Source organism: Lonchura striata, chromosome 3 (assembly GCF_050655825.1).
Source record: "Lonchura striata isolate lonStrDom1 chromosome 3, ASM5065582v1, whole genome shotgun sequence".
NCBI lineage: Eukaryota > Metazoa > Chordata > Aves > Passeriformes > Estrildidae > Lonchura > Lonchura striata.
In genome coordinates, this window is record NC_140705.1 from 113,136,564 (window position 1) to 113,151,812 (window position 15,249).

Here is a 15,249-nt window from a genome sequence, read left to right on the forward strand (position 1 = left end):
TAATTCCAGCAGTTTCCAAAAGAGGTTCTGGAGCACACAGAGCACAGGCAGACCATGAGCTGACAGGCTAAGAATGGGAACAGCAAGTAACAACAGGTCAGAGTGCAAGGCTTGAAACTCTGCTTTTAAGGGGTTAGAATGGAAATAAATAAATAAATAAATAAATAAATAAATAAAAGAAACCTGAAAGTCAGTGCTGACTTTTATCAGAGACCAGGGTCAATGGCTGCTCTGAAAGGCTGGGCTCCATCAGCCCCTGAGCCACTGCCATCTGTGGGATTTGCTGATGCCAGCTGCAGACCCCAGACTGATGTCTGTGGCTCTAACCAGAATTTCCAGGGCTTCTCATAGGACCAGCTGCCTTCCCCAAGACAAAACAGTCCAGGCTCCATGGACCTCCCTGTGCTCCATGCCACAGCACATCACTCGGATGAGCAACAGTGGATTTCAGAGCTAGAACCAGTGCAGTGGGGCACATCCCAACAGCTGCTGTTGGAGTGACTGCAGACTCCAGCATCCATGACATTTGGGTGACATCCACAGTGTCCTGTAGCTATAAATGCTGGAAACTTGCCCCAAACACACTTTCAACACCACCACCAAATGTTATTCTGATTCCTGTTTCTTGATATCCCTTCCCTTGCTTTCTCAGCTTTCCCAAATTTCCGTGTCAGATGCTCCTTCCCAGTCCACCCTTCCCCAGAATTATGGGGAGGAGAAAAGGACCAAGATGTGAAAAAGTAGCAATTTTCTAAAAGGCTATATCATACAATGGATTAAAATCAGATGTTCATGCTCTGCACAGGCAGTTCTCATGGAATGTCTGCTGTGCAGGAATCAATGGTTATCACTGTCTGGCTGATGTGATTAAATAAAAACACGTCAATGGTGTGTCTGGCTCCACATGTTCAAATGTGAAAATCTCTTTCAACCCTCCTGAAAAACCAAACTAAGAAACTTGTCTACAATTACCACACCTTCCACTTTTCCCAGCAGTGAAAAACCAAACCAAGAAACTTGTCTGCAATTACCACACCTTCCACTTTTCCCGGCAGTGAGGTTAGGAGCTCCACAGATAAAAAGGAATTATTCCTTATGCTACAAGAGCTCTAGTGAGTCTGATTCTGTATTTCGAACTGAGCAGATCCCAAACTGATACAGATCCCAAAAATAAGGTCTTCATCTAAGGATGTCAAAGAGGATCAGCTCAGGTCCCTGAGAGGGAATAGAATGGAGAAGTCTGCTCAGATGAACCATATACAGGCAGCAGCACTAGGAAGACCAAAATAGTCTCTATGACATCCTGCACACCTCCAGATATTTACACATTTTCCTGTAGAAAAATTGTGCAAATGGCTGAAGTATAGAGAAGAATTTAATTTTCTCAAAGGAAGTGTCTCTCTCCTCAGCCCTCACACTGCAAGCATAAAGGGGGTTTGGTCTCAGACACATTTATTCAGTTTGGAAGCCTTCACAAAAGTTTCAACATCATCAAAAAACAAAATCCCTGGAAAATTAAAAATGTGCTGTATGGTAAGAGCAAATTTACACCAAACTATCCCTCCACACTGTAATGACAGCAGCCAGGGTCAAAGGGAGATAATTAGCAAAAGAGGATTGAGGGAAAAAAAAAAAAAGGTAAGAAGAAAAGAAAAGTAAAAAGAATAAATCAAGGAGCATGGAAGAATGGATGTCTGAGCTCTTCCCCTTTTGTACTTGGGGTCAGTAGCTTAATTTTCTCTTACATTTGAGTTGTTTTTAATTTCCAGGAAGTCTTCTCAGATATTTTGAACCTTTGCCAAATTATCATTAAGCCAATATTTTATCTCCTCATAAAAATGCTACAGTATCTCCCCCACTCAATACATACTGCAGGAATAGATCTTAAATCAGGGAGGATGGGAATTTGTTTTTAAAATGACTTAACTATTTCAACCATCCCAGGGAGAAGGAAAAGCTTTAAGGGGAAAAAAAAATCCCTTTAGTGCTGTCCTCCCCAAATATAATAATTATTTTCCTGTGACTCTGTTTAAAATATCAGCACCACATATCAATGTTATGTTTGCTCTTCACCTTGCACAGCTGACCACAAATGAAGTATCACAAGAAAAATCGCTATTAAACTTCCATGTGTGAGGCACTTACAGACATGGGATCTACATAGAAGCTTCACAAATCCATCATTAGTCATGGTCTCCAGAAGCCCTGCAGGGAGGAAGCAAGAAAACCAAAAGCACACTGAAGTACAAACACTCCTTTGTGGATCATAATAACTTGAGAGAGAAAAGGGATGCTCAGACAGTTAACAAGTATGAGTCCAGCCCAAAATGGATGTTTGACAGCACTTCCCTTTATTAAAACAGTGCACTTCTCAGAGCAGAGATTTTTTGCTCCTGTTGTCACTACTTCAAACAAACAAACAAAAAACAAACCCAGTAAATAAGCCCCAATCTGGCCCAGCAGAACAGCTGCACCATTCAGTAACTAGGGAAGTTTGGTGAGGTCCCTTGTCATCATGGAAAAGCCTAGTGAAGAGCACAATTCCAGGTAAATGAGGTCTAGGAAATGCAGGGAACTGATCTAGCCCATCATTAACCTCATTGTGAGACAGCCCCAGAGGCAGTTCTTCAGCCACCAGCACAGCCAGCTGTCAACTGTGTCAAACCAGCAACGGGGTCGTTAGCTGGGGAGCAATCTGAAAAGCCAGCCATAGATCCAAATGCCTAAAAAATATTCTCAAATGTGGTAATTATGTCCTGCAGCTGCCAAGAATGTCCTCAGAGAGTTCACAGATATTGGTTGTACCAGTGAATCAGAGCAGATAACCACTATAGCCTCAGCAGGAGCATTAACAGCAGGCAAAAAACTGAAACTTGGAAGGAGAGATTTTGAACCATCAGCAACAATTGGCATGGTAATTGCCATGCTATTTTATTTTTTAAAAGCATGCCAACCTAGGGTCTTCATTGCTTAACACAAAATTATTTTTAAACACGGTGTAGGACATGACATGATAACAGGGATGAGCTTCAGAGAAGGATCCACAGAGATCCTGGAAAATGAGGTTGCCTTTGCAGTCCCATAAGTTGGGCAGCTAAGTGTGGGTGCAGGTCACAGGGAAATCAACATCAGTTTTTCAAAACATGCATTTTGAACGTCTCTGTTCAAAGGTGCAGCCTGTGTGCAGCCTCCTGTAAAGGCTCCAGAGGGATTTACCAACCAGCCTGAAATTAGCAGGTGTTTCATGTCCATCTTGCAGTAGAAAAAAAATTGCTTGTGAATGATTATTTGGCAGCTAGTAGATGACAGAGCAAACTTTTTCTTATTTCAGCGATAAGCATCTAGCTAGCAGGACTTGTAAGGTCTGGCAATAGTGACAGGGAAAGTAACTATTACCCCTAAGCAATTTCCAGAGATCAGAATAACCAGGGCAAAAGCAGCCACACCACAGAGCAGCCCCAAGAAAACCAAATCCCACATTCCAGAACCCACTGAAAAAATGCAACTTTTTAAACACTATTGTGCAAAGCTGTTGACTTTATGTTTTCAGTGGGGAAAAAAAAAATGAGATGATTTGGGGTTTTGTTTTGGGTTTTTTTTTTAGTTTTTCTGTGGTACTAAAATGCTAGATTTTACTGAAAAGTTTTGATTCAAATTTTCATTTTAAGACATAATTCAAAACAAAATAACTCAAGGTTTTTCCTATAAATCTCCTTTCTCTGTCCATCTGTTTTCATTCACATGCAAAAAGTAAATGATTGTTTCTAAGAATTTGATTTTTTATAAAGAGCTCTTAATTATAATTTCACTTACCACAAACCAAAGAGAAAAATCATCCAGATTTTGCCCAGAGCCCTCACATTCCTGAAGTCAGAAGAGCCAGTGTAATCATATGCAAAGTTTGCCTATCACACCACAAACCACTTTCTTTTAAAAAGCTACTGCAATAGAATAGAGGAACAGAATGCAAGCATATCTCACATATAATCCAAAGAACATCCTAAAACATTAGGAAATAAGGGATTATGACAATTAGAACTTCTGGGGAATGCTCAAGTGAAGATGAAGTCTGTTCTGAGCATTGCAGAGACAGACCCTGGAACAGCATCAAGATTTGATGGCCCCTGCTGACACACAGTTGCAACAATCTTCAAAACCAGCAGTTTTAAAAGACAGGATACAGGAAAATCAACTACAAGCAATTAAGACAATCTGGAATAGAAAAAGCCTGTCATTTAACATCAGCTAGATCAGGTTTACTTTCCATGTTCTGTGGGTATTTTAGCTCTCAGCACTGGTTTATTAAGAAGACCTTGAATGAAGACTCAACAAAAACACAAAGCATTTCTTGATGGCCAAATGCCAACATTATGGCATTCTTAGAATACAATGACCAACATTTATCCAACTTTAACTCTGAGAGACAAAAATCTCAACCAAAAAAAACCCAACACGCATAGCAACTTAAAATCAGGTGTGTTCAGAAGGAAGTTATGTTCCATAGAATTTTCAAAACACATGGGACACTTAAAATCTACACCAGAGGAAAAAAAAAAAAGTAGAAAAAAAGCCAGCAGCAATTTTAAATCAAAGTTTGTCAGTGTGACCCTAAGTGAGGAGCAGCATGCACATACAGAGGCTATGGAATGCCCAGCACCAGCTCTGAGGCATTCTTTGGAGGAGGCAGGTGGCCATCCATACCCTCTGAGGCATTTTCTACTGCAACCATTTCTTTTCCATATCCTAATATAGCAGAAATTAAGCAGGATGCTGATCCAGGAAAGAAAGGATGGATTGAGCATGATGAACTCAAGTAGAAGAGATCCTTAACTTTTAGTCCCTTTCCTCCCGTTTTTAGTTCTTCTTTCCAGAACCTCTCCTTCCCCTGAAGTCACTAACATCCTTTTCTCAAACTTCATCTCAGTTCCATCACCATTGCAACAGCCAAAATATCTACAAACCTCTGGGTATTTGCCAACACTGGAATAGCACTTCCAAAGTGTAAGGCAGAAATGTTTAATTGAAATTAAGTAACAAAAGGATGGTATTTCCAACAGTCAGAAATAGATTGTTGATTAGGCTGTGGCTGTTGCACAATGGAAATGGTTGATAACATTCATCTGTTTAAAAATTCTGAGCACTTTTATTGGGTCAAAGAGATCAGCTATTACTCCTGTTCCATTCTCAACAACATGCACATCTAAAATGTTCTTGTCAATAAACAAGATCTTCTTGTCGATATTATTTGAAAAGACAAGGCAAAATTTTCAAGTCTACCCAGGTGACATTAGATTTTCAACACCTGTATTCCTAAGTGACTTAGAACATTTTGTTTATCCAAACTAAAACTGTTACATTTATGTAATTTTTATTTTTTTCTGTCCAGCTTTCATCAAGATGGATAGATAAACAGAACTCCTGAATCTACTGTAACAGGGAAGCTTATTTTATTTAAATACTGAAAATGTTTACCACTCTCATTGCGAAGAGGTCCCTAAATAAGAGCATATATGGCTCTGGCTTTCCATTCCAGACACTTAGAAACTTGAAGATGACAATATGCTTTTAAAAATCTTGATTTTAACTGTTCCATTCCTCATTATTTTAGCAGAAATGTCCTACTACTGATAAACCTCTTGCTTCCTTTCTGCTCACAGAGGTGGGATACCAGCTGATCAGCTTGAACATTTCCCATTCTCCCTCAACAAATGTCAAAAAACTATGGCTGTGTGCAATAATGAGCACACACACCAAGTCAGGTGGCGCAAAATGGAATGCTCAAGAGAAACAAATAACAAATTCCACACTTCAGTTCTCTAACCAGAATCAATGCCCTAGGCTGATTTGTTTCCTGGGAAGTGCTCATTTTGTGTGACTTCTTACACATTAACGTAATGTTCTTTAAACAAACTCTGTCGTTAGAAAAATTTAAATATTTTAAGTCATCAGAAGTCCTCTGATTACTTCAAAGCCCTCAGGTTCATGCAATCGTATTGCAGGGAAACAAAACAGATTACAAAACAAGGATTTTTCTGTGTATGAAGTCCACGTGAAGCTCAAGCACAGTGAACAGTGCAAAAGCAACTTGCTTAGATCAAATATTTGAGAATACTAACAAGGCCTAGAGCATTGTGATTAGGCATTGCTGATGATAAACAGATCAGCAGCATGACAAAAGGCCACCACCAACCCTTGCACCTCTCTCAGGAACCCCTTTCCCAACATTTATTGACTTATCCTTTTCAAGACTCACTCCATTTCCTGGGTCATCATTTCTTCCCAGTCTCCCCAGTAACACTCAGGAAGCCCAGGGTTCCCTCAGGGGACACAGCAAGCACACAACTTTTGTCTTGTTTATCAGGATGCCAAGAGTTTGAGTTTGGCACTCAAAGTGGCTGCACCACTTCCATGAAGATGATCTATTCTACAAAACTTCCATCAATTTGCTTTTCACAAGCAGCAGGCACCTCTCTTTGACTCTTTAATACCAGACACTAATCCAAGGCACAAGTTTGGCTTCTGCAACTGTTCCCACTCCTCCTTCCTCCCACATCCCCTTTGCTGGACTTCTTGATCGCGGATAAGACATTAGTGGCTTATCATAAACTTTTTTGAATTTATTTACCCTGTAAATCTGCCAGACAATTGGCCAAAAAGAGGTCTCCTCAGCCATGCCTTAGCCATGCCATAGAGGGTCTCATATCACATATAACTTGATGGTGACCTGCTTTGGGTCTGCAATTAAACAGCCTGTTTGCAGGAGGCATCCAAGCTTTTTAGCACCTGCTGAGTTTGGGGGTTTGTGCTAAAAGGGCACACACTCAGTTCCTGCTGGCTGGACCTGCCAGGCTGACTTACCCCATTTGCAAAAAAAAGGGATAAGTCTGTTGTTTAATAACTGTTTAACTAACAGAATTGCTGACAAACACAAATACCTTCCTGAGTCCAAGGTGTTTCATCGTTTACTGTCATTCACCAGCAAAATACTTTGCAGCTGCCACTGCCATCACCCTCACCAGGTCATGTGCTGGATCCCACTGGGTGAAGGGGACTGTGCCCAGGTTGATGAACCCCACCTGCCCCCAGCCTTCACCAGTTCCCTGCCAGCAGGTAACAACCTATTCACACCATGTGCCCTGTAAGGCACAGGCTTCCTTGCAAAGGGAAGAGTCACATGCTTTAAAATGTGCTTTAGCATTCTGCTCTATTTGCTTTTAAAAATAAAGTGCCAAGAGAGTGAGGAGTCCTCCACCAAAGCCAGTGGGAAGCCAAAAGAAAGCTGTTCTTTCATCAACAGCATTGAATGTACATCTAATAGATATTTCACATACATGTGAAAGTGGTCAGTGCAAAGCTGTAACACTGCTGGAAATACTTTCATTTACAGGCTTGGCTCTCACAGCCAAATATTTAAGATGATAAAATAACTGGCCAAACACCAGATTTGGCTGTGGCTGCAATAAACATTTTTCTTTTCAGTTGTAGTTCCCTTTCCCAAATGCTTCTAGAAATCATTATTTATGTCTACAAACTGGATTCATCTCTCTCTATTTTTTCCCTGGGTTTCTTACTTTATTCCAGCTATTGATTGTGGGAATTCATTTTCCAAGAAAAGGTAAACTCCTATACATCAAACCAGATTTTGCGTCTGGCATTCCCTATGAAAGCAACTGGCACTTATTCAAGTGTTCTGAACTGAAATCTTTGAAACTATTGAAATCTTTCACCAGGTGCAAGCACCAAATCCAGTTTCTACCCCGAGCTCCAATGTAGAAATGGAGCTCTGTGTATTCAGGTCCACCAAATCCAGTTTCTACCCCGAGCTCCAATGTAGAAATGGAGCTCTGTGTATTCAGGTCCACTGCAGCTTCTGCAGAGTGTTGTTCCCTACCATCTCTTCCCAAAGAGATGGAACAATTTCCTTAAACACTCGCTCTGATTGTGCAAACCAGCATTCACCTTGAGACTGAAGCAGATGACACCATGTAGGTGAAAGGAAACATGACAGAGGCCACTGCTACTGAGCACTTCACAAAGACAGACACGGCCTCAGGGTACACAACAGAACGAGAAACTTTTTTTTTCTCCCCTTACCACTGATGTTTATTGATTTGTCCAGTTCATAGGGAGCATCCCTTAATGTTCTGCTTTCATGTTGCTGCTTTGTTGCATGGGTGCAGAAAAGAATATTGCAAATTGATCGTCCTTCTCTGCCTTTGTTGGGAACGCACTCCTATTACGTGAGCTCCCCTGGCCTGTCAGCTCCTGCTCACTTTGCCAGGATATAATCAGCATGGCTAAACACCGAGGGCTGAGCTGATTAATTTCCAGCCTTGGCCACTGAGCCCATTGATGCACTCTCTGTTTGATGATCTGTGCAAGAGAGGACCACTTTTGATTGCTTGACCCTTGCCCTTAAACCTCGAGCTGTCGGCTCTAGCACCTGTCTAAGTTAACAGAACACACATTGTGTTTATTTTCAGATTAAAAGGAAACCCTAACAATGGATTAGCATTCTCAAAGCACAAAGAGCCCGATTTTCTGCTCAGCGCTGAGCTCCTGCAACTCCCACAGATGCCAGATGATTTCAGGGTACTTGGTACCACCACAGACATGCCTGGAATACAAGTTTAAACAAAATATATCTCACTCCATATCTGGACACAAATTTATAAGCCATATCCATTAAGTAAAAAAAAAAAAAATTAAGGAAAAAAAACCCTACCAATTAATTTACATCCTCATGTCTAAATTATTCACCTGAACTGGTTCAGTAAGCAACAACAGTATAATTTCCACTAACTACATTTAAAATATAGTGTACAGCATTCATTTTTTCAATGGTGCCAGAGATGTTCCTGCTGTTTATTTCAGATTAATAAACAGAGTTAGTTTATATTCCAGGAAAGATCAGTGAGTGATTAGTGTTAAGGCTGTATGAGTCACAATAGCTTTCCTTACACAGAAAAGAAGTTTTACTTAAAGGTCCAACATTTATTTTAAGAATGTTATCTTGGAGTCCAAGGGATGTTTGGAATGAAAGAAAGGAAAAGAGAGGACAAGAATGGCAAAACATTTAAAGGACAATTTGTTAGCCTGATTTATTAATGTAAATATATGTGTATAATTCTGTATATAATGATAAGTTAATATCTGCAGATATGAGCATTATGGAGCTTATAAAATATAGATATACAATTTAACTGTAACAGCTTACCCTGGCAGCCACATTTGCACAGCAGCCTAGAACAATATGCCTGATGCAGCAGGGGTGCACCTGTGAAGCAAGAAGAAAAAAATCTGTATTCATGAGTGCAAATTGGCTAAAATTGACAGACTAGCAGTAGTGAGGTTTTGCTTCCCTTAAATCCCATCTTTACTGCTCATCCTGAAAATGCTTCAGGTAATGGCTCTCTGGGAGGAGAATTTCCTCTGCTGTTCCAGAGGTGGCCACAGTGACCATGTCAGACCGTGCTGTCCCTGTGCCAGCTGGCAGATCAGACTGGGGGAGCGACACTTCTCTGTTGGAATGCCAAATTCACTTCCAGGTGCTGCTTTCAGTTTGATGTGTGACTTAATCCCTCTGTGGGTGTTTGTGGAGAGGGTAATTATTGGAACTCAAAATGTCCCTCAGACATTTTTGGATGTTCCGGGCCCAGGTCAGAAGCATTTGAAACCCTGGCAGGCAGCTGGAAACAGCTGTGATTTTGGGTTGGAACCATAGAATAATCATACCAACCTTCCAGGAAGAACAAGGAGTCACAAAAGTTTAGATATTATTGTAGAACTAGTCACAAAGTAAAGGGAAGAATTTTTGAGTGTTGTACAGGGGGGTTTTAGGTCTTGTATATGGGAGTCAGAGGTTTTAAGATGGAGAGATTTGGGCCTGCCCTGTCCTCCCTCTTTCTTCTTCCTTACCTCCATGTTCTTGGTGATGTTGGCACTCACAGATTAGTTTAGAGTAGAAAATCACCATTTAATATAGGTAATAGGCATTGGGGAAAAACTGTAACCATGTAACACATAACGTACCATATAAAAGATAGAAAAGCACCATTTAATATAGGTAATAGGCATTGGGGAAAAACTGTAAACATGTAACATGTAATGTACCATATAAAAGACAGCAGCAGCCCTGGGCGGGGAGAGAAGAAGCAGTCGGGGTCAGAGAGGATGTCAGGGTGTGTGTGTGCCTCTGCCTGAGCTATGAGCAAACCACAGCAGCCCAAGGACAAAATCTTTTAGATAACATCAATAAACTACCTTGAGACCAGACAACAGAAGAGCTCTGAGCCTTTCTTTGGAAGCACGGGTTGGAGGAGAGACTTTTTCACCACACGGAGCCACCCCTGACCTAGAGGTGAGCTCCGGCAGGTAATGGGCTCCAAGGGCACAACCCCATCCACAAGCTTAGTCCCTAGAATTTATTTATTATTTATTTATTATTTAATACTTATTATCCTTTATCATAAATAGTTCCTTCCTATCCTGAATATTTTCCTAATTTGTTATGAGAAAGTCAGATGTCCCTGATTTAAAATGGACTGTGTAGGCCACTGTTGCCTTCCCTCCTAAAAGGAAACTTCTACTTCTCCTTCACCTGCCTGCACATGTTCTTGATTGAATTCTTCCTTCTTAAACATGGATGGCCAAAATGGTGAACAGTATTTACACAAATTTTCACCCGTGTTTTCCCACTGCACAAATTCCACATGACATATCTGAGGCTTGTGTCACCCACAGTAACTAATAATGGCCAGAAACTTGTGATCAGGTTAACTCTTAAGACAGGTAGGGCTGATTCCACCATTATGTCCAAATGCAGCATTTTCTTGCTTGTGGCAGAAATTTTTTCTAATTCTTACACTTGTGACTTAAAATTTAACGTAGCAATATTGTCCCATTTCTCTCCCCCCTCAATGACAATAGGTTGTCCAGTTCTTTATGATCAAATGTTCATTCTATCATTTTATCATTTGCAAATTTTGAGAATAAGTTTCAACAGTTTGGGCTCTATGACTTCTGAAGAACACATTAAATATGACTATGGGGATTTTTAAAGGAATTTTGAGTGAGTTAGAGATGGGACTTTTGAGTTTTTAGACAATGTGGTTTATTTTTTTATTTTTTACATAGGCAGGAAGGGTGAGTTCAGCTCACATCTTCACCTTACGGCTCAGAAGGTCACAAGACTCCTAGTTATAAGACTTTTTAAGGATTTATTGACTAATAGAACACTCCTAACAAGGATATTTATGTTTTTGACTTAATCTTTAAATATTCCATCTTATGGACTCATGCTATAGTGTAAGTTTTCTTAGTTAATCATGTTATGACACACACATTTACAGTACTGCATTCTAACTCCTTGTTTACTTTTGTAACTACTTTTATATTTTTATATCTTAAACTCTAAAATTCTAAACTTTCTTCTACTTAAGTTAATGTGTGTCTGCTTTAAACTATAAATCTACAGTCTCAGTGCTAGCACCTAAGTTTGGAAGTTTTTTCTAAGGTCTCAAATCCTGTGTTTAATTCTAAGTTTTGGCTTACGGGCCGAAAGTTCTGAAAATTCCCTGCATTTGGGATTCCAACCTATGACCAGGTTTAAAATTCCATTCCTGAGGATGACCTCTCACAGACTCCCTCCAGTCAAGCAGCTCCCTTACAACTCTGCATTTTCTATTTGGCCAGGTTACTGTTGTTCTAATCCCCTTCCACTTCACTTTGCAGCCATAACACCATGATGGATGGAACTCAGAAATTTGCCAACTGCTTTTCCTCCTTTAAAATCAAAGTTACCAACCCAAGATATGAGGTTAGTCTTGTGCAAACGTAAGCAATATTTATTTATGTAATTTAATTGTCCAAAGGAGGTTTCACAAGCAATGCCTACAGCTGAAGAGCTGATTCTGCAGGAATCATCTATTCTCCTCAGCTGCAGGTCTCAGGACACAGAAAGAATGGCTTATATTAGACATAGAAACTTACAGTGGTATTGGGAATTAGAGTGGAGCAGACAGATTGGGAAGCTCATTTTCATGCTGTCATACAGCTGAAGACCATGGACTTGACAGACTTTTGGAAAGCCAAAATTGACCTGATTTCTTGTCAATTTTCTCTTTGTTCCCTAACCTTCTATTGCCAGACTGCTGAAGTCTATGCTGAATAGTGTTTCTACCCACACATGTGTGCTTTCTTGTTTTTTCTCTTATTCTCCCTAATCTTTTGGACATGCCAAGGCAACCAGTTCTACCCGTCACTCTCTGAAAGGTGGATGTATCTTCCACTTCTTGAGTTTTTTAGTTCACCTTGATTCTTACATTTGCAGAAAGCCAAAAGACTTTAAGGACACACTGAGACAAAAATCACACCACTGGCATCAAAGTTACAGTCGACCTTCCCAGCACCCATAAAAATTCTAAGATTCCTAAAGTTAAGACCAAGTTCAGACCCAAACATGAGCAGATTTCAGAGGCATCTGGTTCAGGATTTACCAGAATATTTACCAAAATTCTTGATTTGAATAATTAGTAGCTTTTCTTTCCCTATCCCCCTTCCACTACTACTGTACTGTAGAGTAACCCTATTACTTCAGAATTTCAATAGTTACGTCAAATTACCATACCTTAATCCTACCTACCACTGTTTCTAATTAAAACATAATAAATAGGAAATTATATCACTGTCAAAACTAAAACTACATTGTTTTTTAAAAATCAGTAGATACTTACAATACAGTAATTGCCTTAATGCAGTTTAATTACATCCTTACAAGAAGACAATTTGAAGAGTGACCTACTTTATTCTCTAGATTTACATAATACAGCAAGCAATCAACGGTGTCCTGGGTACATGAAGCACATATTGTAAAGATTAAAATGACTGATGAAACATCTACTTTTCACAGGGTTTGTTTTAATACCTTGTTGGGTTTTAACCTGAAAACCCTTTAGGGTGAATAATGCTCTATAAAGGTAATGTTTCCAAGGAAAACTGAATTTAAAGCTCTGGAGGAAAAGTCACCAAGACTTAGTGGAACACATAGTGAGAGACACAGCACTGTCCACTGTCCTGTTTGAGACACTGAACCAAGGGTTTGGGAATGTGGGGAGAATGCTGGGTGGGAAAGAACCACAACACTTGCTCATGTACCCCTCACAGGAGTGTTCTGATGAAAAAACAGCCTTCACTTAAGGATATATTCCTTTCCACAGACCACATTCCTTGGCAGTCCTCAAAACAAGTCTTGAACTGCTTCTCTGGATGGGGTCCTTATTTCCCAAGCAACACAGCATCCCACTGCCAAAGCCATCAGGAGCTCAATGTTCGTCTCCTCTTTGATCCCCAGATCCCAGCTCAGGGAGAAATCCCTTCCCCAGAGCACTTGCACATGTGTTCAATTCTTTTGGGTGGGATGGCACTTCACTGTGCTGACTGAAGCTCCTTGACTGCCAAAGAGAGTTTGGGTACCAGGAAATACAGTCAGGTAAAACTGAGCTCTAAATTCCTCTCCTTCCATTAGAGAAATGCTTCAGAGAAACCAAACTCTCAAAGTAACTGCTTTCTGAGCAGTTCAGCCCTCAAGTGTTTTCTCACAGATGTTTATATATTTGTGTTGGAAGGGGGCAAATGTCCAGTTTTATCTACATTGATATGAAACCAAAGTCATGGCAATTTGAAATGGCTTTTAAAATAGGAAATGCAACAGGCACCCAAAACTCTCCCCCTGCAGAAATCAACAGATGAGAGAAGGCAATATGGCCATACCTACTGACCAAGAACATCCTGGAGAATTGCTTGTATTCTTGCCAGAAGATCAAGGGTCAGGCAAAGTTACATTTAGGTAGCACACCAGAAAAAGAACATGTGTTGCTCGAAGAGAATTTGCATCCCACATCAAAAGAAATTACTGAGGCAGTTTTACTGCAGTTTTGGCACATCAGAGGAGTAACCTCATTCAGCCAAAATCTGAACTCCACTGCGCTCCTGGAAGCAGTAGTATAAAACATGAAGAAATTATTGAGTATTCTTTATGCATTGAAAAGGAGTCATATTTCTTCTCAAGAAAATCCATAGAAACAAAAGAACTGATGTTGCTACACAATCTTTGAACTGATCACTGGACCAAGGTCTATATTCTATCTGGATGCAGAAAATGGCTTTCTAGACTGACAACTGATTAGTATACAAGGATGATTATATGCAAATCTCCAATTTCTATTGACTTAATTGTGATCTGATGTAACATGTATAATTAACACATGCATTTAAAATAAATGTATATTTAATTAACATGCATATTTATAAAATGAATGTTTATATTTAGCATATAATTTTGGGTGAATTTAGGTGGCACAAAATTGAGGGGTTATCATTACTGATGAGAGCTAGTCATAGCAGAACAGCTTTCACACCTCAGGCTCTCCCTGGGGATTTCAGTCCCAATTTATCTCACTTCTGGCAGGCCAGCCTTGGGCCTTCCTCCACTAAACAAAGTCTGCAAGTCACACCAGACAGATGCAACCCTGGTAAACATCTTCATTAAGGCTGGGGGAGGGGAGTCACTCAAATAATAGTTTGAATAGGAAACTACAACAGTATGACAAGAAGAGTCCAAATATATCTGAAGCCAAAGGTCAGGAGGCTGGGCATCAGATTGCCCAACACTATTTAGTATTGCCATTATGGGTACAAGTTGCTGTGTGATTCAAGAAATTCAGGGAAGTTTATTCCCATGACATCCTCTTCTGCAAAACAGAAAATGTAAAGCTTTTAAAAATAAATTTGCAACACTGTTTTCATATCAATGCAAAGACATGATCCCTTAAACACACTGGAAAGACCAGTGCACCAAATTCCAGCTGTGAGCTGGAAATGCTGATCTGGAGAGTCCATCCAAGCAGCCTTGCCCCTCGCTACTCTCATCAACAGCTGGGTCATGGTGCTTATCACCAGGGCACCAAAAACATAGGAAGTGACAAAATATTTATATGGGCCAAAATATCAGCGATGACTTCTTTAGTTTAGAATGTCTCTGGTGCAAGCAAGACTTCCTATAATCAATAAAAATCTCTCATTCTCAGGTGCTCCCCAGGAAATAAGCAGCCTCAAACAGTTAGAGAAAGCCCACTGCTTTCCACAAAGAAACAAAAACCAAATGGAAAATGAACACTCCCATGGTTCTGTGTGTTTATTTCATATCATTTCTTCTCTCCTTGAGGAAGGAATACTGAACAAGTACCTTAA

At 40.1% G+C, this 15,249-nt stretch overlaps 1 long non-coding RNA gene across 2 annotated transcripts in view; it reads right to left on the reverse strand.

The window, feature by feature from the left end:
* The window catches only part of LOC110484889 (uncharacterized), a 194,420-nt gene that overhangs the window by 86,589 nt on the left and 92,582 nt on the right, over window positions 1–15,249 (reverse strand). For both annotated transcript variants that reach the window (XR_014954055.1, XR_014954056.1), the window contains 2 exons: window positions 9,218–9,277; window positions 2,146–2,205 (listed from right to left, as the gene is read on the reverse strand). This is a non-coding gene — a long non-coding RNA (uncharacterized LOC110484889). The remainder of the gene's footprint in view (window positions 1–2,145; window positions 2,206–9,217; window positions 9,278–15,249) is intronic.